Source organism: Podarcis cretensis (genome assembly GCF_951804945.1).
Source record: "Podarcis cretensis genome assembly, chromosome: 2".
NCBI lineage: Eukaryota > Metazoa > Chordata > Lepidosauria > Squamata > Lacertidae > Podarcis > Podarcis cretensis.
Window position 1 is genome coordinate 73,980,901 of NC_137171.1, and position 17,397 is coordinate 73,998,297.

A 17,397-nucleotide genomic window follows, 5' to 3' on the forward strand; every position below is an offset into this window, starting at 1 on the left:
ACTTATTTTCAACTCCCTGAACAACTTGGGTCCAGGCTACTTAAGAAGCCACCTCTCCCCTTACATCCCTCCCTAGCCACTATGTTCCATGGTAGAGGACTTCCTGGTGGCACCAAGAGTTCCTACTGTTCATTTTGCAGTCCACCACTGGTAGAGCTTTGAGTATTAAATGGTAGAGCTTTGAGTATTAAATGTGGAATTCATTACCATCCAAGATGAGGCACATTCCAACCATCTACTCTTTCAGCTTCATGCTCCAGGCCCTTTTATTTACCTAAAGCTTTTCTGAATGAAATATTAGATTATTGCCCAGTGACCATCTTCTGGTGTTGTACTATAATTTTTTGTGTATATTTTACACTTATCTTTGGTTTTCTGTGCACTAGTCTGATACTTGATAATGTGAGTGTTTGATAGATATTTTAAACTAAATAAGACACACCCCACCCCCCACTTCCTTGGTAAATCTGCCTCCTCACTGCCCTTAGCACCAGCTGCTGGTCCTCTTTCTCATCATAACTTCTGTCTGCTTGCTTGCCCCCAGCAAGCAGGCAGTGTGGCATCTACTGCTCCACTTTCTCACCACCACTGTTGTCTGGGGCAGAGTGAGAGGTGGAGGCTGTTGTCGGTGGTCTCCCTGCTGGGATGTGACACCCTAGCAGATGTGGGACCTTGCTGACCTTGGGTTCTGGCCAGGGTCACAAAATGACTTGTCTAGACCTACTAAATTTCAATCTTTAATGACTAAAAAGAGAAGCCAAGAGGAATGGCATTGCTGGGAGAGCAAGTAGCCTTTCTCAGTGTCTTATTCACACCCTCTTGAAAGGATTATATATGCAATTATATTCTTTTTTAAAAAATCACAACTTTAAAATAGTCCCAGCGCTATCATTTGAGCTCATCTTAACAATCCCAGATAATTATAAGTAGGAAGGAACGCTCAATACACAATAAAATACAAATGCTTTCATTTTGTGTTTTCATCTTTGTATTCAGAAAGTAGGAGTGGGGAAAATCCATTATTTGCAGAGATACATGGGCACACACAACCAGATAATCTGCACCGATGCTCTGAGATCCAAGGTGGTTTCTGTTGCTGGGAATGCTGTTTCACAGTAGGCTTCCGACATCACCAAACTCTCCCCATCAAGGCTTTTCTGGACTTGGCAGATGGCTTCTCTTTGCCAAAAAGCTTTCTTTCACTGTGGGAACCAAATCAGAACAGTCTGTATCTGGACAGACTACTCAATAGAAAGATTTTTTTTTACTCAAGTACTTGATGCAAAAGGTTTTTAATGGCCTGAAACACACAACCACAGAGCCATATGTCACTCAACCACTGCACATTGTGATTGAGAGGTCCATGTTGTTTCGTATAGTTCCTGTTAGAGGAACCTTTTCAAAATGCTCACTAATAATTTTAGTCTGGGAATATAAAATGTGGTTTCCCCAAAGACATTGCAGGAGCTTTAACCGTGGCTTTGGTTATTTTCCTAAAGTGTTAAGTGGTTTGATTTGCCCCGCTTGGCATAGCAATTATCTATGCACTTCTTAGAAGTGCTGTCAACTTTGTTTCCCTTCGAATGAAATGCCACACACACTGCTGGCATAGTCTAGAAAACCCAAACTGGTTTTCTTGCTCAAAAGCCAAACTACTTAAGGGCAGCATTTCCAAGTGGAAGGAATGCATGGAATTAAAAGGACAGAAGGATAAGCATGGCAAGTTCATGCCATCCAGGCCAACATGATGTCCAGGGGCTCATACTGCTTCTTATGTGGCCTCTTCCTGTTAATTGCTTTAACATGACTCAGTGACAGCTCAGAGCAGGCTGCTTTTGTGTGGTTAGCACTTTCATGTGCATATAAAATCTCCTTTTCCCACTCTCTCCTTATTTGGAAAATACAATGTCTATCAGATATTGAATACACTGAATTATAATTCACAGTATTTAATGATTGGGGGAGAGGTGCATTAGAGTAAGGTGTGTTTCATTGCATGGTGTGCAGGGGGTCCCTCTTATTGGTTCTGATAAAACAATATAAATAATCAAAGGCACATATTAACCAGATTTAGCAAGCTGGGCCAGTGGGTCTTTCTATTGCTCCAAATGACATTATTTGTTGGGACCAAGCAATCAGTTGCATTTTTAGCCCTGTCAGTGGTTCCCTAAAGCAACATTAAAGGATTTGATTTGCAGAAAAGAAAACAAATCATTAAATTGAATCATACACATAATAGGCTATCCCCTTTTTAATTATCAATGAAATGCAAACTATTACTCCAGGACACATGAAAGTAGTATATTGCAGAGGTTAGAGACTCAGCAATATGTATTGCAGGAAGCTATATTGCAGATCTTGAAATAGCTCCTTTGAAGAATATATTCATATGTTTTTATTTAGCTTTGCTCAGTATGTAATTGATGGTTAGACACCTAAGAAATAAAATATGGATAAGCATTTCTTTAAAAAAGGTCATATTTTGGCACTAATAATGATTAGTACAGGTGAAGTCAGCCCCTCGATAATGAGTTCAACAGTAGTTTCATGGAATATTTGAAGTCTCCTTTGATTATGAGGGATCAAAACTTTTCCTTTCAGGGAGCTAATATATCATGAGCTAATGACTTGTTGCAGAACAAGAAATTTTGTTATAGCTGGTCTGGTACCGATCAGCATGGCCTCTCCTGCCAGAGGAATAACAGTCAAAATCTAGAGTGAAACATTTCAAATGCTTAACAGTACAAAACTTCCCACAGCTTTCATATGGGTATGAACATTGTGAAATCCAGTTTAAATGGTGGAGGAAGTGTAGTTTCCTGCTTGGCAGGGGGTTGGACTCGATGACCCTTGTGGTCTCTTCCAACTCTATGACTCTATGATTCTAGTGTGACTAACCCTGATTGACTGAATTCTTCTATGCCCCGTCCAAGATCCCAGGCAATCTACTAAAGGCTACAAATGCACATTAAGAGTTTGGCTGCAAGGAAATAATATATGTGTAAGAAATGCTTGTTTCCTATAGTGTATGATTTGCAAAACACTCCTCATTTCTCATTATGCTAAACATGTATCTTACAGCTAGGTGATAATTCCTATAGAGAGATTAATGTAGTAAATCCCAGTCTTTACAAGGCTTCCAGGGGAGTTACCTAGGTGTATTTTAAAAATGTATCTTACAAAGGCTGACAACATACATTTCTGTTAAAGTTTATTTCTTATGTCAGTTCATTATGATTTTGGTGCAGCACCTAAACCTGTGGCTTTGATATGTTATTAATTGTGCTACATTCTGGTGATGCTGTGGGTGCTTGCAGATGGTGGTGTGAGGCTTAAATTACCTTAGAATCATAGAATTGTAAGGAACCCTGAGGATCATCTAGAGCAGCAGTTCTCAATCTGTGGGTCCCCAGATGTTGTTGGACTACAACTCCCATCATCCCTGAGCTCTGGCCTTGCTAGCTAGGGGTGATGGGAGTTGTAGTTCAACAACATCTGGGGACCCACAGGTTGAGAAAGGCTGATCTAGAGCAACCCACTGCAATACAGGAATATGCAGCTGTCCCATATGCAGATCGAACCTGCAACCTTGGTGGTATCAGAACCGCGCTCTAACCAATGGAGCTATCTGATCCTATTAGTAACCAGATAGTTTAGAGTTGAAGGATTGTGCCTGGTGCTAGTCCTACTCAGAGTAAACACACTGAAAATAATGGACCTAAGTTGGTCATGGTCATTAATTTCAGTGGGTTTACTGTGAGTAGGACTAGCATTGGATATAACTCCAAGTTAACTGATTAACTGTTTTGCATTGTTAAATGTTTAAAATTATGACGTTGGCTGCCTTGTAAAAAAGAAGAAGAAGAAGAAGAAGAAGAAGAAGAAGAAGAAGAAGAAGAATTGCTTAAGAGAGTTCAAGCAAGTTGATTCTAATTCATCAAAGTGGAAATGCAGGAATTGGGGGAGGTGGAGAGTCTGTATAAACCATAATGTGTCTTTGTAAAACAGGCCATGCGGCTGCTCCCTTTATTATGTTATTTTCCAATCTGCCAACAAACTGAAACAAGTTTACCCAGATTTACAGCTTAGCTGGAGCCTTAGGAAGATCAAGGTACCTTTCTACAGCTTCAGCACATTTGAAGATCTGTCATAGGATGTTGAACTATCGTACCACACTATGTGTGTGTTGGGTGTGTATCATTCATTCATGTGTTAGACCTAAGGTAATTCATTCAGGGAAGAATTGCAGGAGCTGGTGTGTTTTAATTCTCCCCTCCCCCTTATGTTTGTGGTTTTTCTTGGTATGGTATGTGGGCCTATGGAGGTTGGCCCATTTGGTCAGTGCCCCACTAACTTTTGTCTTCTGGCAGTCCAGCCTCACTTACTTGCCTTCTTACTTACAAGAAACCCAAGGGAGATAGTAATTGTTAGCTTCCTCCTTCTTAGTCTCAGTGTTGCCTTTCTAGAACGCAGCAGGGGAGAGGATGGGGAGAAAACTAGGATTGGTCGGCTTTGCCTATCATTGACCATAGCTCCACCAGCTGTTGCTTCCCTTGCCTATGAGTCCCAGTGGCAACCAGTCACCAGTGAACACCCTCAACCCTTTTGCCACTTCCCTTATCAAACTAGCAGGCCACTTATGACTTTTAGAAGGTGACTTTAGGCAGCACCGCACATTATAGACAAGTAACAGCAAAGGAAACCTGAGTGAATCATCCTTCCTCTGTAACTTGCACAAGCTGGAATCCTGAAATTATCATCACTGATAACTGGGTGTTGGCAACCAACTTTTGGGCAAGTTACAAGTGGAACTTGCAACAAAGTGTTGCAATGTGGAATCTCCTTGTTCAGAGTTTTCCATTCCATTCCCAGCATTTTATGTCCACAGAACATGATCATTTTGCTTCTCCCTCAACCCACCCTGTTAGTGTGTTTTCCATAAAGACTTTCTGTTCTTCTGCAAACCTTGGGGATACCCCGAACCTGCTCATTCCTCCCTCTTGTTTGTAGATGGTGCCCTTTTAGCTACATAAGAACCGTCACTCAGAAAACGGAGTTCATGTTGGCATATCTGTTGCAATAAGCAACAGAAGATTCCTTATCTGCCTAGATGATGTTTGTTTTGCTGTAATTATTTATGATTATACTTAACAGTGGAAAAGAAGCCAAATGGGGCATTTTTAAAGGAGCATTTTATTCCATCCATCGTCTTTCTTGGCCCTGGGGTGGTTTACAAATGTATTAAAACACCATGTTCTATGCATTAAATCATAGTAATACATGGGAAGTGAAATTAAAACAAATACGCAAATAAGGTTGGAGAACCAACAATGCTGTGGATACTTCCATAAACTGCCAATTCTTCAATGCCTGGGAAAATAAGCAAATTTTATGCTGACACCAGCCAAACTTCTATGAGGAGGGTGACCACAGTTAGAGCTCTATCATAAGAACATCTATTCCAGCATCCTGTTTTCATAGTGGCCAACCAGGTCCATGTGGAAAGCCTGTGGCAGCATGCCTAGTAGCCATTGATGGCTTTATATTCCATGAATTTGTCTAATCCCCTTAAAAATAAAAAGGCATCCAAACTGGTGGTTGTCAGTTTATGGAGCAAATTCCATAGCAATTAGGTGCTGTTTGAAAAGCTACTTCCTTTTGTCTGCCCTGAATTTTGTATCATTCAGCGTCATTGAATGGCCACAGGTTATAGTTTTATGAATCATAGAATTGTAGAGTTGGAAGGAACCATGAGGGCCATCTAGTACAAACCCCTGCAATGCAGGAATCTTTTGCGCAGAATGGGGCTCAAACCCACAACTCTTATGAGTCTAACAACTGAACTGTCTCAGTGTGGTAGTATGCTCTCCACCATTGAAAGAGCCTGTATATGTGCTTTGTCTGAACACCAAAGTAACCACTGCCAGGGATGTAAAATGCCTGTGGTCAGACACTCCTCACACATAGGATATCGGATAATATTATTTTAAGCATTATGCATGGAACACTGGCAGTGATGTGTTGGGATGGGATGTTTCAACCAGCCCTTACTGGCTACATTTCCTGGTTCTAGATCCACTGCAAGCTGTGTTCCTTCCAATGAAGATGGAATAGAGTAGATGGCCTCTTTAATGAGTTGGAAAATAATGAGAACTCCTTCCTTTTTGTAATCAGTAGAAACCTGGGGTGCTGCCTTTCTCTATGGAAGCACACAAATTATCTGGCTGGTGGTATTTTATACAAGACACCCTAAGTGTTTAAGATGATTCAAAGCTTTCTAAATGAGATTAAGCTATAACTCTCTTGCATTTTAATACATTGTAAATGCAGAGGGAAAGAAGTGTAGTTCAGCATGCAAATTAGCTCTGCACTTCCTATAATATGACTCTTTACAATGTGGCAGCTCTTGCAGGGATGTTAAACAAATTATGCTTAGGGAGAGATAACAAGAAGTGGCAAATATATATGTAATATTTGTTTTTAAAAACTGCTGTGGCAGAATGCCCACAAACCAATTTGAAAGTGTTACATTTAAAGCAACAATGAATAGTATTATGCGAGCTAGCCATATCTCCTCTGAATCCCTTTCCATAAATATGGCGTACCTGATACATTTCCCCTCTGCAGTTGTTGATTATCCAGAATTAACAGCCCTTGTTTAAATGGATATGTAGTACTTGAGCATTTTAAATAGCACATGCTTGCTACCTCAGTCACTTCCAAGATGTTTGCTTGCAATGAGTTTCTACCTTACATATTCAAGATGAAACCTCTGCTATAATTTACACAATTAGTTACCTTGGAATGGAAGCAAGGCAAGAATATCTCATTAAAGAGGGCCTCTCTTGTTCATTGTCTGACTAATCCACAGAATATATCTATAGTTCAGAAATAGAAGGGGTGGGGGTTCCTAACTTCCAGAGAGCTGATTCAAATCCAGGATAGCTGGAGCGAGTTCATAGTCATCACCTTTAAACTCTGCCTGATAGTTTCAAGCTTCCCCCGAGAAATATGATTTCTTCTGAGTCCATAATTCAAGATATTCATGAGAGAGAATTCAGGGCTTGACATTTGAGTCATTTTTAATCTTTGGTTTACAATTATCCAGGGATAAAGATGATCATTAGTGTGTACTGTTTAAAATACGAAAAAAGAACGGACACTACTCTTGGAGGAGCTAAAAAAGCTCCTGATATTTTTTTTGCTCGCTGGTGAATTGTGAGTCAAGCCTTTTCTTTGCAGCTATGATGCTGTGCACCTCTCAATTCATTGCTCTTTACCAAAATAATATGAAAAGGAAAGTGGCTCAAAACAAATCACTCTGTGGCTAACCATATTCTTGTAGGTAATTTCTTATATTTGGAATAAGAATATTAAATATTGGTCATCCAGTAATCTTTTGGAATTAAAATCCAGCTGACCAGATAATGTTTTTGTATCATCCCAATGAGTCTTAACCCATGTTATGGTGAAATTATGAACGGCATGAATGAAACAAATGACACATTAAAACACTGGAAAGCAGTGGGTTGGCTATTACTGGCAAGAGGAATTATGATCCCAGCTCATCAGTTCCCAGGTGATGGTTTTTCCCCCCAGGTATAGCTGACACAAGAAGATGTTTTGGAGTAAACAGCTAGTGATAGACACTTGTGCTATGCTACCTACACAGACCCAGAAGATGCAAGAGATCATCTTAGTCATGGCACTGTGGGGCCTGTTCTGAACTTGTTCAAAATATTACTAGGATTAATTCTATATTCTGGATGGTGCACAGATGGTCCCCTCTCATGCATGCTGCAAAGAATCATAGAGTTGGAAGGGACCACAAGGGCCATCTAATCCAACCCCCTGCAGTGCAGAAGTCTTTTGCCCAATGTTGGGGCTCGAACCTATGGCCCTGAGATTAAGAGCATCATGCTGTACCAACTGAGCTGTTGTGTGTTTGTGTTTTAACCACCCCCAAAATTTCAATTCAAAATTTTCTTTTAGAATCCATTTCTCACAGGGCTTTAGCGATTCCAGTTTCCCACATGTTGCTTTCAGTCAATGTGGCTTTGTCAAAAGCAGTCTGGTTGCCACAGCAACAGAGCTGTTAACACTAAAGATGTCATTGCTTGAAGGTAGGGAGAAGGGGGGATGGGTTTCTCTGGCTCAGCTGTGTCTCTACAGCAGAAACCCCTATTGCAGCCACATTAGAGTACAAGGGCCCTATTGTGTCTGATGAGCAAAAGCCTTTTTATAATGTTCCTCCTCCCCTTTCCCTTTTAGATCTAGTTACAGTCACACTTTGACACTTGGGGAGGTGAAGCTCCCTATTCTCTTCGCCAGGCCTGCTTTCTGACCAAATGGGGAGTTTGTGTGTAAAGCAGAGCACGCTCAAAGGCCTTGACCTGCAGCCAATGGGTTTGTCTTGGCAATCTTTGTAGTGTGTAGACTATAACCCCAAATGTCATTGGCATAGCTGTCAACTTTTCCCCTTTTTAAAGGGAAATTCCCTTATTCCAAATAGGATTCCTCGCAAGAAAAGGGGAAAGCTATGGTCATTGGTCATGATTCCACCACCCCCCTTGCTGCATTACACTAGAGTAGTGACCAGGAAAATGAATCTGAGAGTCCCTGGTTCAAAGTTTACCTGACCCATGAATTCACCGGGCAATAATCCAAACAACAGAGCATTTTGTGGCAGCTTAAAAGATTGCCACCCTTTTAAAAACTGCTGTTGGGCTGGTGCCACCTGCCTCAAGGTAAGGTGGATGAGAGCTACTGCCTTGGGGGCGACTTTGCTCGTTCCTCTACTTCTAGCACTGCCACTTGGGCAAGTTCCTGTTGCTGCCACCACCACTTGTCAGTGCCAAGGGGGAACTGCCAAGGGCCCTGGCAAACCAGCCTTATTACTTAGATGAACTTGTTCATAACGTCAGCTGAATAAGTTTCTGGTTTAAGAACATACAAGGCCGTTTTGTATCAGGCCAGACTACCTGTCCATCTAGCCCACTATTGTCTGCTGTCCTTGGCCAGTGTGGTGTAGTGGTTAAGAGCAGTAGATTCGTAATCTGGGGAACCGGGTTTGGTTCTCCTCTCCTCCACATGCAGCTGCTGGGTGACCTTGGGCCAGTCACACTTCTCTGAAGTCTCTCAGCCCCACTCACCTTACAGAGTGTTTGTTGTGGGGGAGGAAGGGAAAGCAGATTGTTAGCCGCTTTGAGACTCGTTTGGGTAGTGATAAAGCGGGATATCAAATCCAAACTCTTCTTCTTTTCTTAGTAGTCTCAGGCAGAGGTCCTTCCCATCACCTGCTACCTGTTCCTTTTAGCTGGAGATGCTGCCAGGGATTGAACCTGGGACCTTCTGCATGTGAAGCATGTGCTTTAGCACCGAGAGCCAAAATAGGTAAAGGTAAAGGGACCCCTGACCCTTAGGTCCAGTCGTAGCCGACTCTGGGGTTGCGGCGCTCATCTCGCTTTATTGGCCGAGGGAGCCAGCGTACAGCTTCCGGTCCATGTGGCCAGCATGACTAAGCCGCTTCTGGCGAACCAGAGCAGCGCATGGAAACACCGTTTACCTTCCCGCCGGAGCGGTATCTATTTATCTACTTGCACTTTGATATGCTTTCGAACTGCTAGGTTGGCAGGAGCAGGGACTGAGCAACGGGAGCTCACCCCGTTGCGGGGATTCGAACCGCCGACCTTCTGATCGGCAAGTCCTAGGCTCTGTGGTTTAACCCACAGCGCCGCCCGTGTCCCTTGGGCCAAAATAGGAGTGATGTCGAATGCGCACCTCCTTCTGATAGTTAACTACCAGTAAGTATGCTGTATGGGGAGGATGGCAATGTGTTGAGTAGGATAATGGGTGCAGAGACAGGGGAGGAATATGCAGGAAAACCTTGGGCAGAATTCACCTGTGAGCAGAGGGAGTTGCACTAGCCCTGCCACCCACCAAGTTGGCTCTGGAGGGACCAGGAGAGCCCTCGGAACAGCACACTAGGGAAAGAGAAGGGGGATCGTTCCACCTGACAAGCCGAAATGCTTGTGGTGATGGGACAATCAGAAGAACATTGAGCAACCCCTCTTGATTTGCGGGGGGTGGGGAAGCTGTTTCTTCCAACCACCTGTGCCCCCTCCAACAGAAGAAAGTTCAGCTGCACTTTGGGAATTCTGAACAATAAGCAGCAGCAGTTGAAGGCAGTGGGCCAGGCACAGGGAGTGCAGATGCAGGATAAGAGAAAAAGCATCCCCAGGAATTGCAGCCCGAGCTTATATGGATTATAATTGATCAACATTTTCTAAATCCTTTGTTGGTTTTTAAAAAGGAGAGAGGGGTGGAAGGACTCACGAGCTCACATGTCCACATTTCTTAATTTGCATAGAGGGATAAATAAAGTTGACGGTATTTGGAACGCTGAAGATATGTGCACAAGATAAATGATGGCAGTAAACCACGGGGAAGGCTTAGAGCATGTTCAATTTAAGTCTACAGCAATTAACTACAGTCCAGAAGAGAATACTATGATGGTATTCAACGGGAGGAAGGGCTCAGAGAAAATATAAATGGTGTTAAAGAGCTTGAAGTAATATTTGAAAACTCCCCAAAATCAAAGCATATAGCCTTTTAGGAAAGTTGTTGTATTTGTAATTGGGATATTAAATATAGATGTACCAGTGATATTTAGGAATTATTGGGGGAATTATAAATTTATTATTTAAAATTTCAGCCCAGTCCTGTGAATATTTAAGTCCCATGGACAACTAACTACTCATGGTGAGCTTGTCATCAATACCAGGAAATGTCCTAAATTTAAACAGTGGACCAGAGGTTGTCGACTCTACTTCCTTGGTAGTTTTTCAGCAGAGACTGGATGGCCTTCTGCCATGGATACACTAGTTGAGATTCTTGTTTCAAGGGTTGGACTAGATGGCTTTTGGGGGTACCTTCCAACTCTGCAATTCTGTGGGTTTATTGGGCGCTTACTCTCACATGTATGAAATAAAACTTGAGGAGGTTTTTTTTAATTAAAGAAATTAATGTGTTCAGAACAGTTCAGATTCAATTTTTAGCATAAAATATTTTAATATATAACAAATATAATTTTAAATATTCTTAAAGAGACTAAATGGCTTTCATCACATATACTGTATAGTACCGTATTTTTTGCTCTATAAGACTCACTTTTTCCTTCCTAAAAAGTAAGGGGAAATGTGTGTGCGTCTTATGGAGCAAATGCAGGCTGCACAGCTATCCCAGAAGCCAGAACAGCAAGAGGGATTGCTGCTTCCACCGCAGCGATCCCTCTTGCTGTTCTGGCTTCTGAGATTCAGAATATTTTTTTTCTTGTTTTCCTCCTCCAAAAACTAGATTTGTCTTGTAGTCTGGTGCGTCTTATAGAGCAAAAAATACGGTAATTTCTGTCCCTCTTTGCAGGGCCTCATTGTCATTCATATGAGGAACTTTGTCTTCATTTCTGATTAAGTCACAGGGGTATCACAGCAGGGTAAAACATCGCGATCTTTTCCTAACCTCTCCCAGTTATACAGGACAAACTGCTGTGCAGACAAATCCCTTAAAGAGACTTTTTAAAGATTTCAGTCTTAAAATACATGTCAAGCTACAAACCTAATTTATAGGAAACCTGTAGTGTTCACTCCTGCAGGAAGTTGAGAAAATACAATGAATTTTTACACAGCAAGGATTATTTTATGAGAGGTAATAAATATGCACCTCTGGAAGCATATTAAATTCTGCAGGTTTGATATTTTGAAACTATTAAGAGTTATGTTGTGCTTTTGCCAAAGCGTGCAGTAATAATGCTGGTATTGAGACTTACTCAGGAATGAATTTTTATTTCTCTTTCCATATCGGAGTTCCTACTTTTCATAACCAGGAAGACCGGCTGTGATTGTGCATCTGTCACAAGAGATCACAACTGTCTAATAGTGTAGCCCTATATAAATATATACTGAGACATAAGTTCCATTGAGATCAGTTGTACTTACTCACAGGTCACTGTGTATAGAATTTATGCACGTGGCAGAAATTTGGTTTGCATTTTAATATGAAGCTTTTAATTTGCATTAATTTGCATTAGGCACGCCAGAATGCAAACTGTCTTTTGAAATGTGCACATTCCTGGCCAACAGGAAAAAAATGCATATGAAGAAACCATGTATTAGGAGAAGTTCACACAAAAATCACGTATTTGAAAAAAAAGCATACACAAATGCATTATCTTAGGAAAAACTGCTTGCAGTAATGTGTACATTAGGAGAAATGTGTACAAGAATGAATATGATTTTTGTGGCACTCCCCCCCCCCCCAAATCAAATTGATGCAGAAACTGGGCAAACTGAACTCAAGATTAGAAAAATGAGAAACTGAAACTGACAGATTTGCCCTTCCCTAATAGGACTGTAGTCTAAGGCATATATGTGCTACACTTAAATTAACTTGCTTAAGGAAGGAAAAAACTTGGAGTCTATTATATTCATGGAACATCCTTCTGTCATGTTCTAAATTTATGTAGTAGTCATGTGACTTGATGCAATGTTCAGGAAACACAAGAGAGAATGTAAATTATTAGGATGGGGGACACATTGCTATAGAAGCATAAGGAATTCCATGAATGACACAATGAATTCCATCTATGACACAAACACATGCACACACACCAAAGGCATTACAATTAGAAATTGTTCTAAAAGTACAGGAAGAAGTATTAGGGGAAATTGGGCATTTAAAGTTTGCATGTCTTTCCAAAAAAACCACTACTTCTAGAGGAGAGAATTGCTAAATAAATAGCCCACCTGGATTTTACAGGAGAGCTCAAATAGGAGGCTATTGGATGCTTGCTTGCTAGCTGTTTCCCACATAACATTTTGAATTCCAAGATAAATTTGTCTTGCCATGCCATGTCTATTGCACCTGTGCCATTTTTGCTGCAATCCTTTATCACTGTAGGCTCAACCTTCCTAGACTTCAGTGTGGATTCTTCTCCTGCTTCAGCTTTGCCCCATGTAAAAAATGTGGATGGACTGAAATCCTGCAAATCCAACATCAGCTTCCCTTGTTTAAGTTTTCATTGTTAAAGGTTTTTGGTTTTAATAGTTTTGTGTTGTGCACCAGTCTTAGTAATGGAAATTTCACAAAATGCAAAGTAGATTGCATCTACACCCAATGTGTATAGAAAACAGGTAGAAATTTAGTAAAGATGACACATGGAAGAAAATTACGAAGACGCCATTTTTAAAAGAAGCAGCACAGAAGGATATCACAGCATTAACAGTATGTAAAAAGCTACCAGAAACAAGAGGGAAGACAGCTGTTTGCTGGTAGAAAATAGAGAATGGGTTCAGAGTTTAATTTCATTAAAAAGAGGTTTGGGTTGAGGTTAGTTTGACCCAGATTTATGGAATCACCTTTTCTTCCTGAGCTCTTCAGAAAGACTGGGATAATGCCTTTCAAATACACTTTAAATCTAGAAATTCATGATGATAGATAATTTCATATTTTGGTTGAAAGCCTTTTCCAGTTGTAGGATAGAGTACTGCAGTACTTAATGTATTTGCTTTAATTTCCAAGAGCTGTACAAACATGAATGTGTTGACTCAGGGAGAAAAATTACTGTTGCTCTCTTCTTACAGATTTGGAGATTTAGGCTCTCTCAAGGTCACCCCACGGTAGCAACAAGACTTGTATTCAGGTTTCCAGCAGTGTTGTCTAGGCATCAGTGTCCATGTGCACGGTACTGGACCCTTGATCTAATAGATTATCTGTAATTGGTAACAAGTCCCTTTCAACTCTACAATTGTGTGATTCTTTGTCCCAGTGTGGACACAGAGCCATGTGTCACCGCGTCTGCGCATCCGCGAGTGGTGAAACCCAGAAGTAACGCGCTCCGTTACTTCCGGTTCGCCATGGAGCACAACCTGAAAATACTTAATTGAAGCTATTTCAACCCGAGGTATGACTGTATTGGTGCATTCCTGTTCCAGGATCTGTTCTGAAGACAGGCACAGCATAGTACTAATTGCTCTTGTTAATTGAAAATGTTGATATTGGAGCACTTTGTGCAATTGATCTGAGCTTTTAGAAGAAGCTACTTGCATACAGTTCCTGCCAAGTTTTTTTTTTCCTAACTCAACAATCCTAGTTCTAGACTTGTGAGAAATGGTTTGCTCTTTTTTATATCATTTGTTTCGGACGCATAAAACATTGTCAGATGTACACACAATTAAATAATCCCCTTTTAGTTTTTCATAGTAATATAAACAGCTGTAAGAGCTTCAGATTCTGGAAAGGCAGACGCTTCTGAAGTTGGATTTATCTGCGTATTGGTTAATAACTTCAGACAGGCGCCTTACATTCTGTCAGAGCCCTCCAATTATTTACAGTACACAAATAATTAGTGAGGCACAAAGGGACAAAACTGTTAGCTGCCTGTACTTCTAAAATTTATTGTACCAGGTAAGCTTGCTGAAGGATTAACTGGGTTGGGTTTCAGTGGAGGCTTGCTAAATTTGGAAAGTGACAAAATGTCATCCCACAGGATTTCCAAAAGCAGCCTGAGAAAAGACAGATAGATAGAAAAGGATTGATGAGAAGGTCAATTCATTTAGAAACTGCTGCAATTATGATGGATTGATATGGAGTGGAAATTTCCTCCAGTCTCAATGCTGTATTATCTTCTTGTTGCTAAGGTGCTCAGTGGCTTACTGAGTGTGAAAGGAGTGGGATGAGCAAGGAAAAGATTTGGAGTAGCTTGAAAGACAGCTATGCTTCAGAATTTGACAGATGCTCCTGAAGGTACATGCCTATTACTATTAAAAACATTTTGTGTTGAATATCTGAGAAGCATAACTGACTTGTCACCAATGGAAAAAAAGTTCAGTATTATAAACTGATTTTATTGATTAAAGGCTTATAAGCAAATGTGCAACTCTTGTTCTTCACATCCCCTAAGTAACTCAGTGTGGTGTGTTTTAATTAGGACATTTCAAGTACAGACAACTCTCTGTTTGCACGAGGGTTGCATTCTGGGCATTCATGCATGTCAGTGGAGTGCACATAAGCCCGTCCCATCCCATTCTTCCCCTGTTCCACCCTCTTCTGGATCCAAAACGACCTGCATGTTGGTGGTCGTGTGTCAATTTGACCTGTGCAAAATGGTTGCCACCTGTATTCAAAACTTATGGCATCTCCAGGGGGATGCTTGATATATGGGAACCAGAAACCTGGAAAATACCTTAGAAAAATACCACTTTCTATATTAACCTATACATATCCAGGCTTACCATATGTGCACAGTAATGCTATGGATATGATTGGTTAGCTTACCCTATCTATATTAATTGGCCATACTGTTTAGTTCTGGTGACAATTTCATGATTCACTGACCTCCCAGGAAGACCATGGGTGGGTTGAAATGGGTCTGGTCTTCAGCATCCATTTTCTAATTGTTGGTCACATGAGCTTGATGTTTAGGCAGTACCTTGCATTGTTCTGTTCACAATGAAGACATTTTAGAAATATCATTTATATGCTGTATGTATGGTTATATATGTGACAAGATTAAAGCTTAATTCTATTTTTTATATCTTTTAGTAGCAATCCTTTTTTTTTTTTTTTTTGCTCATACTCAACTTTATGCCTTAGAATTACATGTTGTCAACATGTATACATTTGAGGAAAGTATACATTCTTTAAAAGGTTTTTTATTTATGAAACACTTCCTAGGAAGCATCTTTGCAAAAATCTCAAAACTTATGTAACACAATTGCATATATAAAAGCAATTTGAAGTTACATATATAGCAACAGTTTTAAAAAATACACACACATGGAAACAATTTCAAGCTGCAATACACATAACTGAGTGGTATCTATAACGGTTCACCGCAGTTGTTGTACAGAATGCTGAAAGCGTGGGGGGGGGGAGAGAGAATAGAAATAGAGGGATGCATTCAATGAGGGGGATATTCTTTAGTGCTGAGAAATAAAATTGTTTGGGGCAAATGCAAAATAATGGAAATTATGCTCTGAGGGTATTGCTACAGATTCATACCAAAAGGAAAATGAACATTTTGAAATCAATATCGAAGTGGTTATTATGGCCAAGAAAAGGATTATATTTAGTCCTCTGTGTGTGTACACATATAATGTGAGTAGGACCAATTGAAATCTGCCTAGGCTCTGGTTCTCATTCCAGGATTAAGATATGGCCACAGAGGGTACATAAGCCTGAAGCTCGCTCCTGTGCAATGCTGTGTGCGGTTCCTTTGTCGTGGGAGGAACAGTTGTAGAGGAGTATACCTGGAAGTTAGAGCACCTCAGCCACCTCTTGTTTCCACATTATGAGAAGCTGAAGCACATTTGGTGGAACAACCATATTTAGTAATGATTTAAGGATGAACTCTTCAGTGGATCAGTAGACTAATCAACCAATGCTTGGGTTGATTCATCAGTTCAGACAAATGTAAATCTGGGGGTGGGGAGGAGATTGAAAAGAAGCATACTTTGTTTAAACTATTTCGGCTCTAACATCAAACTGTGATAGAAAACTGAAAAAGAAAATGCTGTATGTTAACATAGACTTTATTCCACCATCTTCAAAAAGGCACATGTGCTTTTGGTGATACAGAAATTTGTTTAATTTATTAAATGCATGATTAATAAAGTAGAAAAAGTCTTGAATCAGCAATCCTACAGGAGTAGGATAACTGGACTTTTTAAAATAAAAAGTGATGTTCTAGAAAGTATAATTCTTTGAAAGTGAATACAACTCAAGACATGGTGCTGCTGATGTAAACTGACATAATAGTTACAGCAAATGTGTACTACAGCATTCCAGTATTTTTTTAAAAATAGGTTATTAGAGTTCACATTGTATTTCACCCCATGTTTATAACTGCATGTAAGCACCATACATCATTGCTTGGAAGAAGCAGCTTCAAGTCATCTGCAGCATCCTTTTGTACTTGTCTTGATTTGCTTGTTTTCCCAAAATCTGTCTATTTTTCTTCAACCTTTTGGAGAGTTCACATTTCTTTCATCTCAAGTACTAGATAGAGGAAGAAAACAAAAGCCCCAATTTTAGATCCTGAACCTTCCTTTATTGAAGTGGAAGCAAGTTAACAGCTTAACTCCATGTGTGTCTATTTTACAGGAAGCCCTACTTGGAGTAGAACATATTCTGAAATAAGGGCCAAACATACACTAAATGCATAACTTAGTACAACTGACCTCATGTCGTGGCATCACTGTGTTCCCTTTTTCCACCTGCACTACACATTTTAATTGATGAGGGGGAGGGAAATGCAGGCATGAGGTTACTTGTGCTTGGTATGATGGTGGAGGAGAAACTAGACACATGGCCACCATTTTCAGAGGTTGCCACAACTTCTAG

At 40.5% G+C, this 17,397-nt stretch overlaps 2 protein-coding genes across 2 annotated transcripts in view; one reads left to right on the forward strand and one right to left on the reverse strand.

Moving 5' to 3' along the window:
- Positions 1-17,397, forward strand: part of MAPKAPK3 (MAPK activated protein kinase 3) — a 73,181-nt gene that overhangs the window by 9,545 nt on the left and 46,239 nt on the right. The window lies entirely within an intron of this gene.
- LOC307209419 (uncharacterized protein) overlaps positions 15,682-17,397 on the reverse strand; it is a 104,702-nt gene continuing 102,986 nt past the window's right edge. Inside the window, exon 5 of the mRNA XM_079964478.1 lies at positions 15,682-17,052. The gene's annotated coding sequence lies outside the window, so the exon portion shown is untranslated. The remainder of the gene's footprint in view (positions 17,053-17,397) is intronic.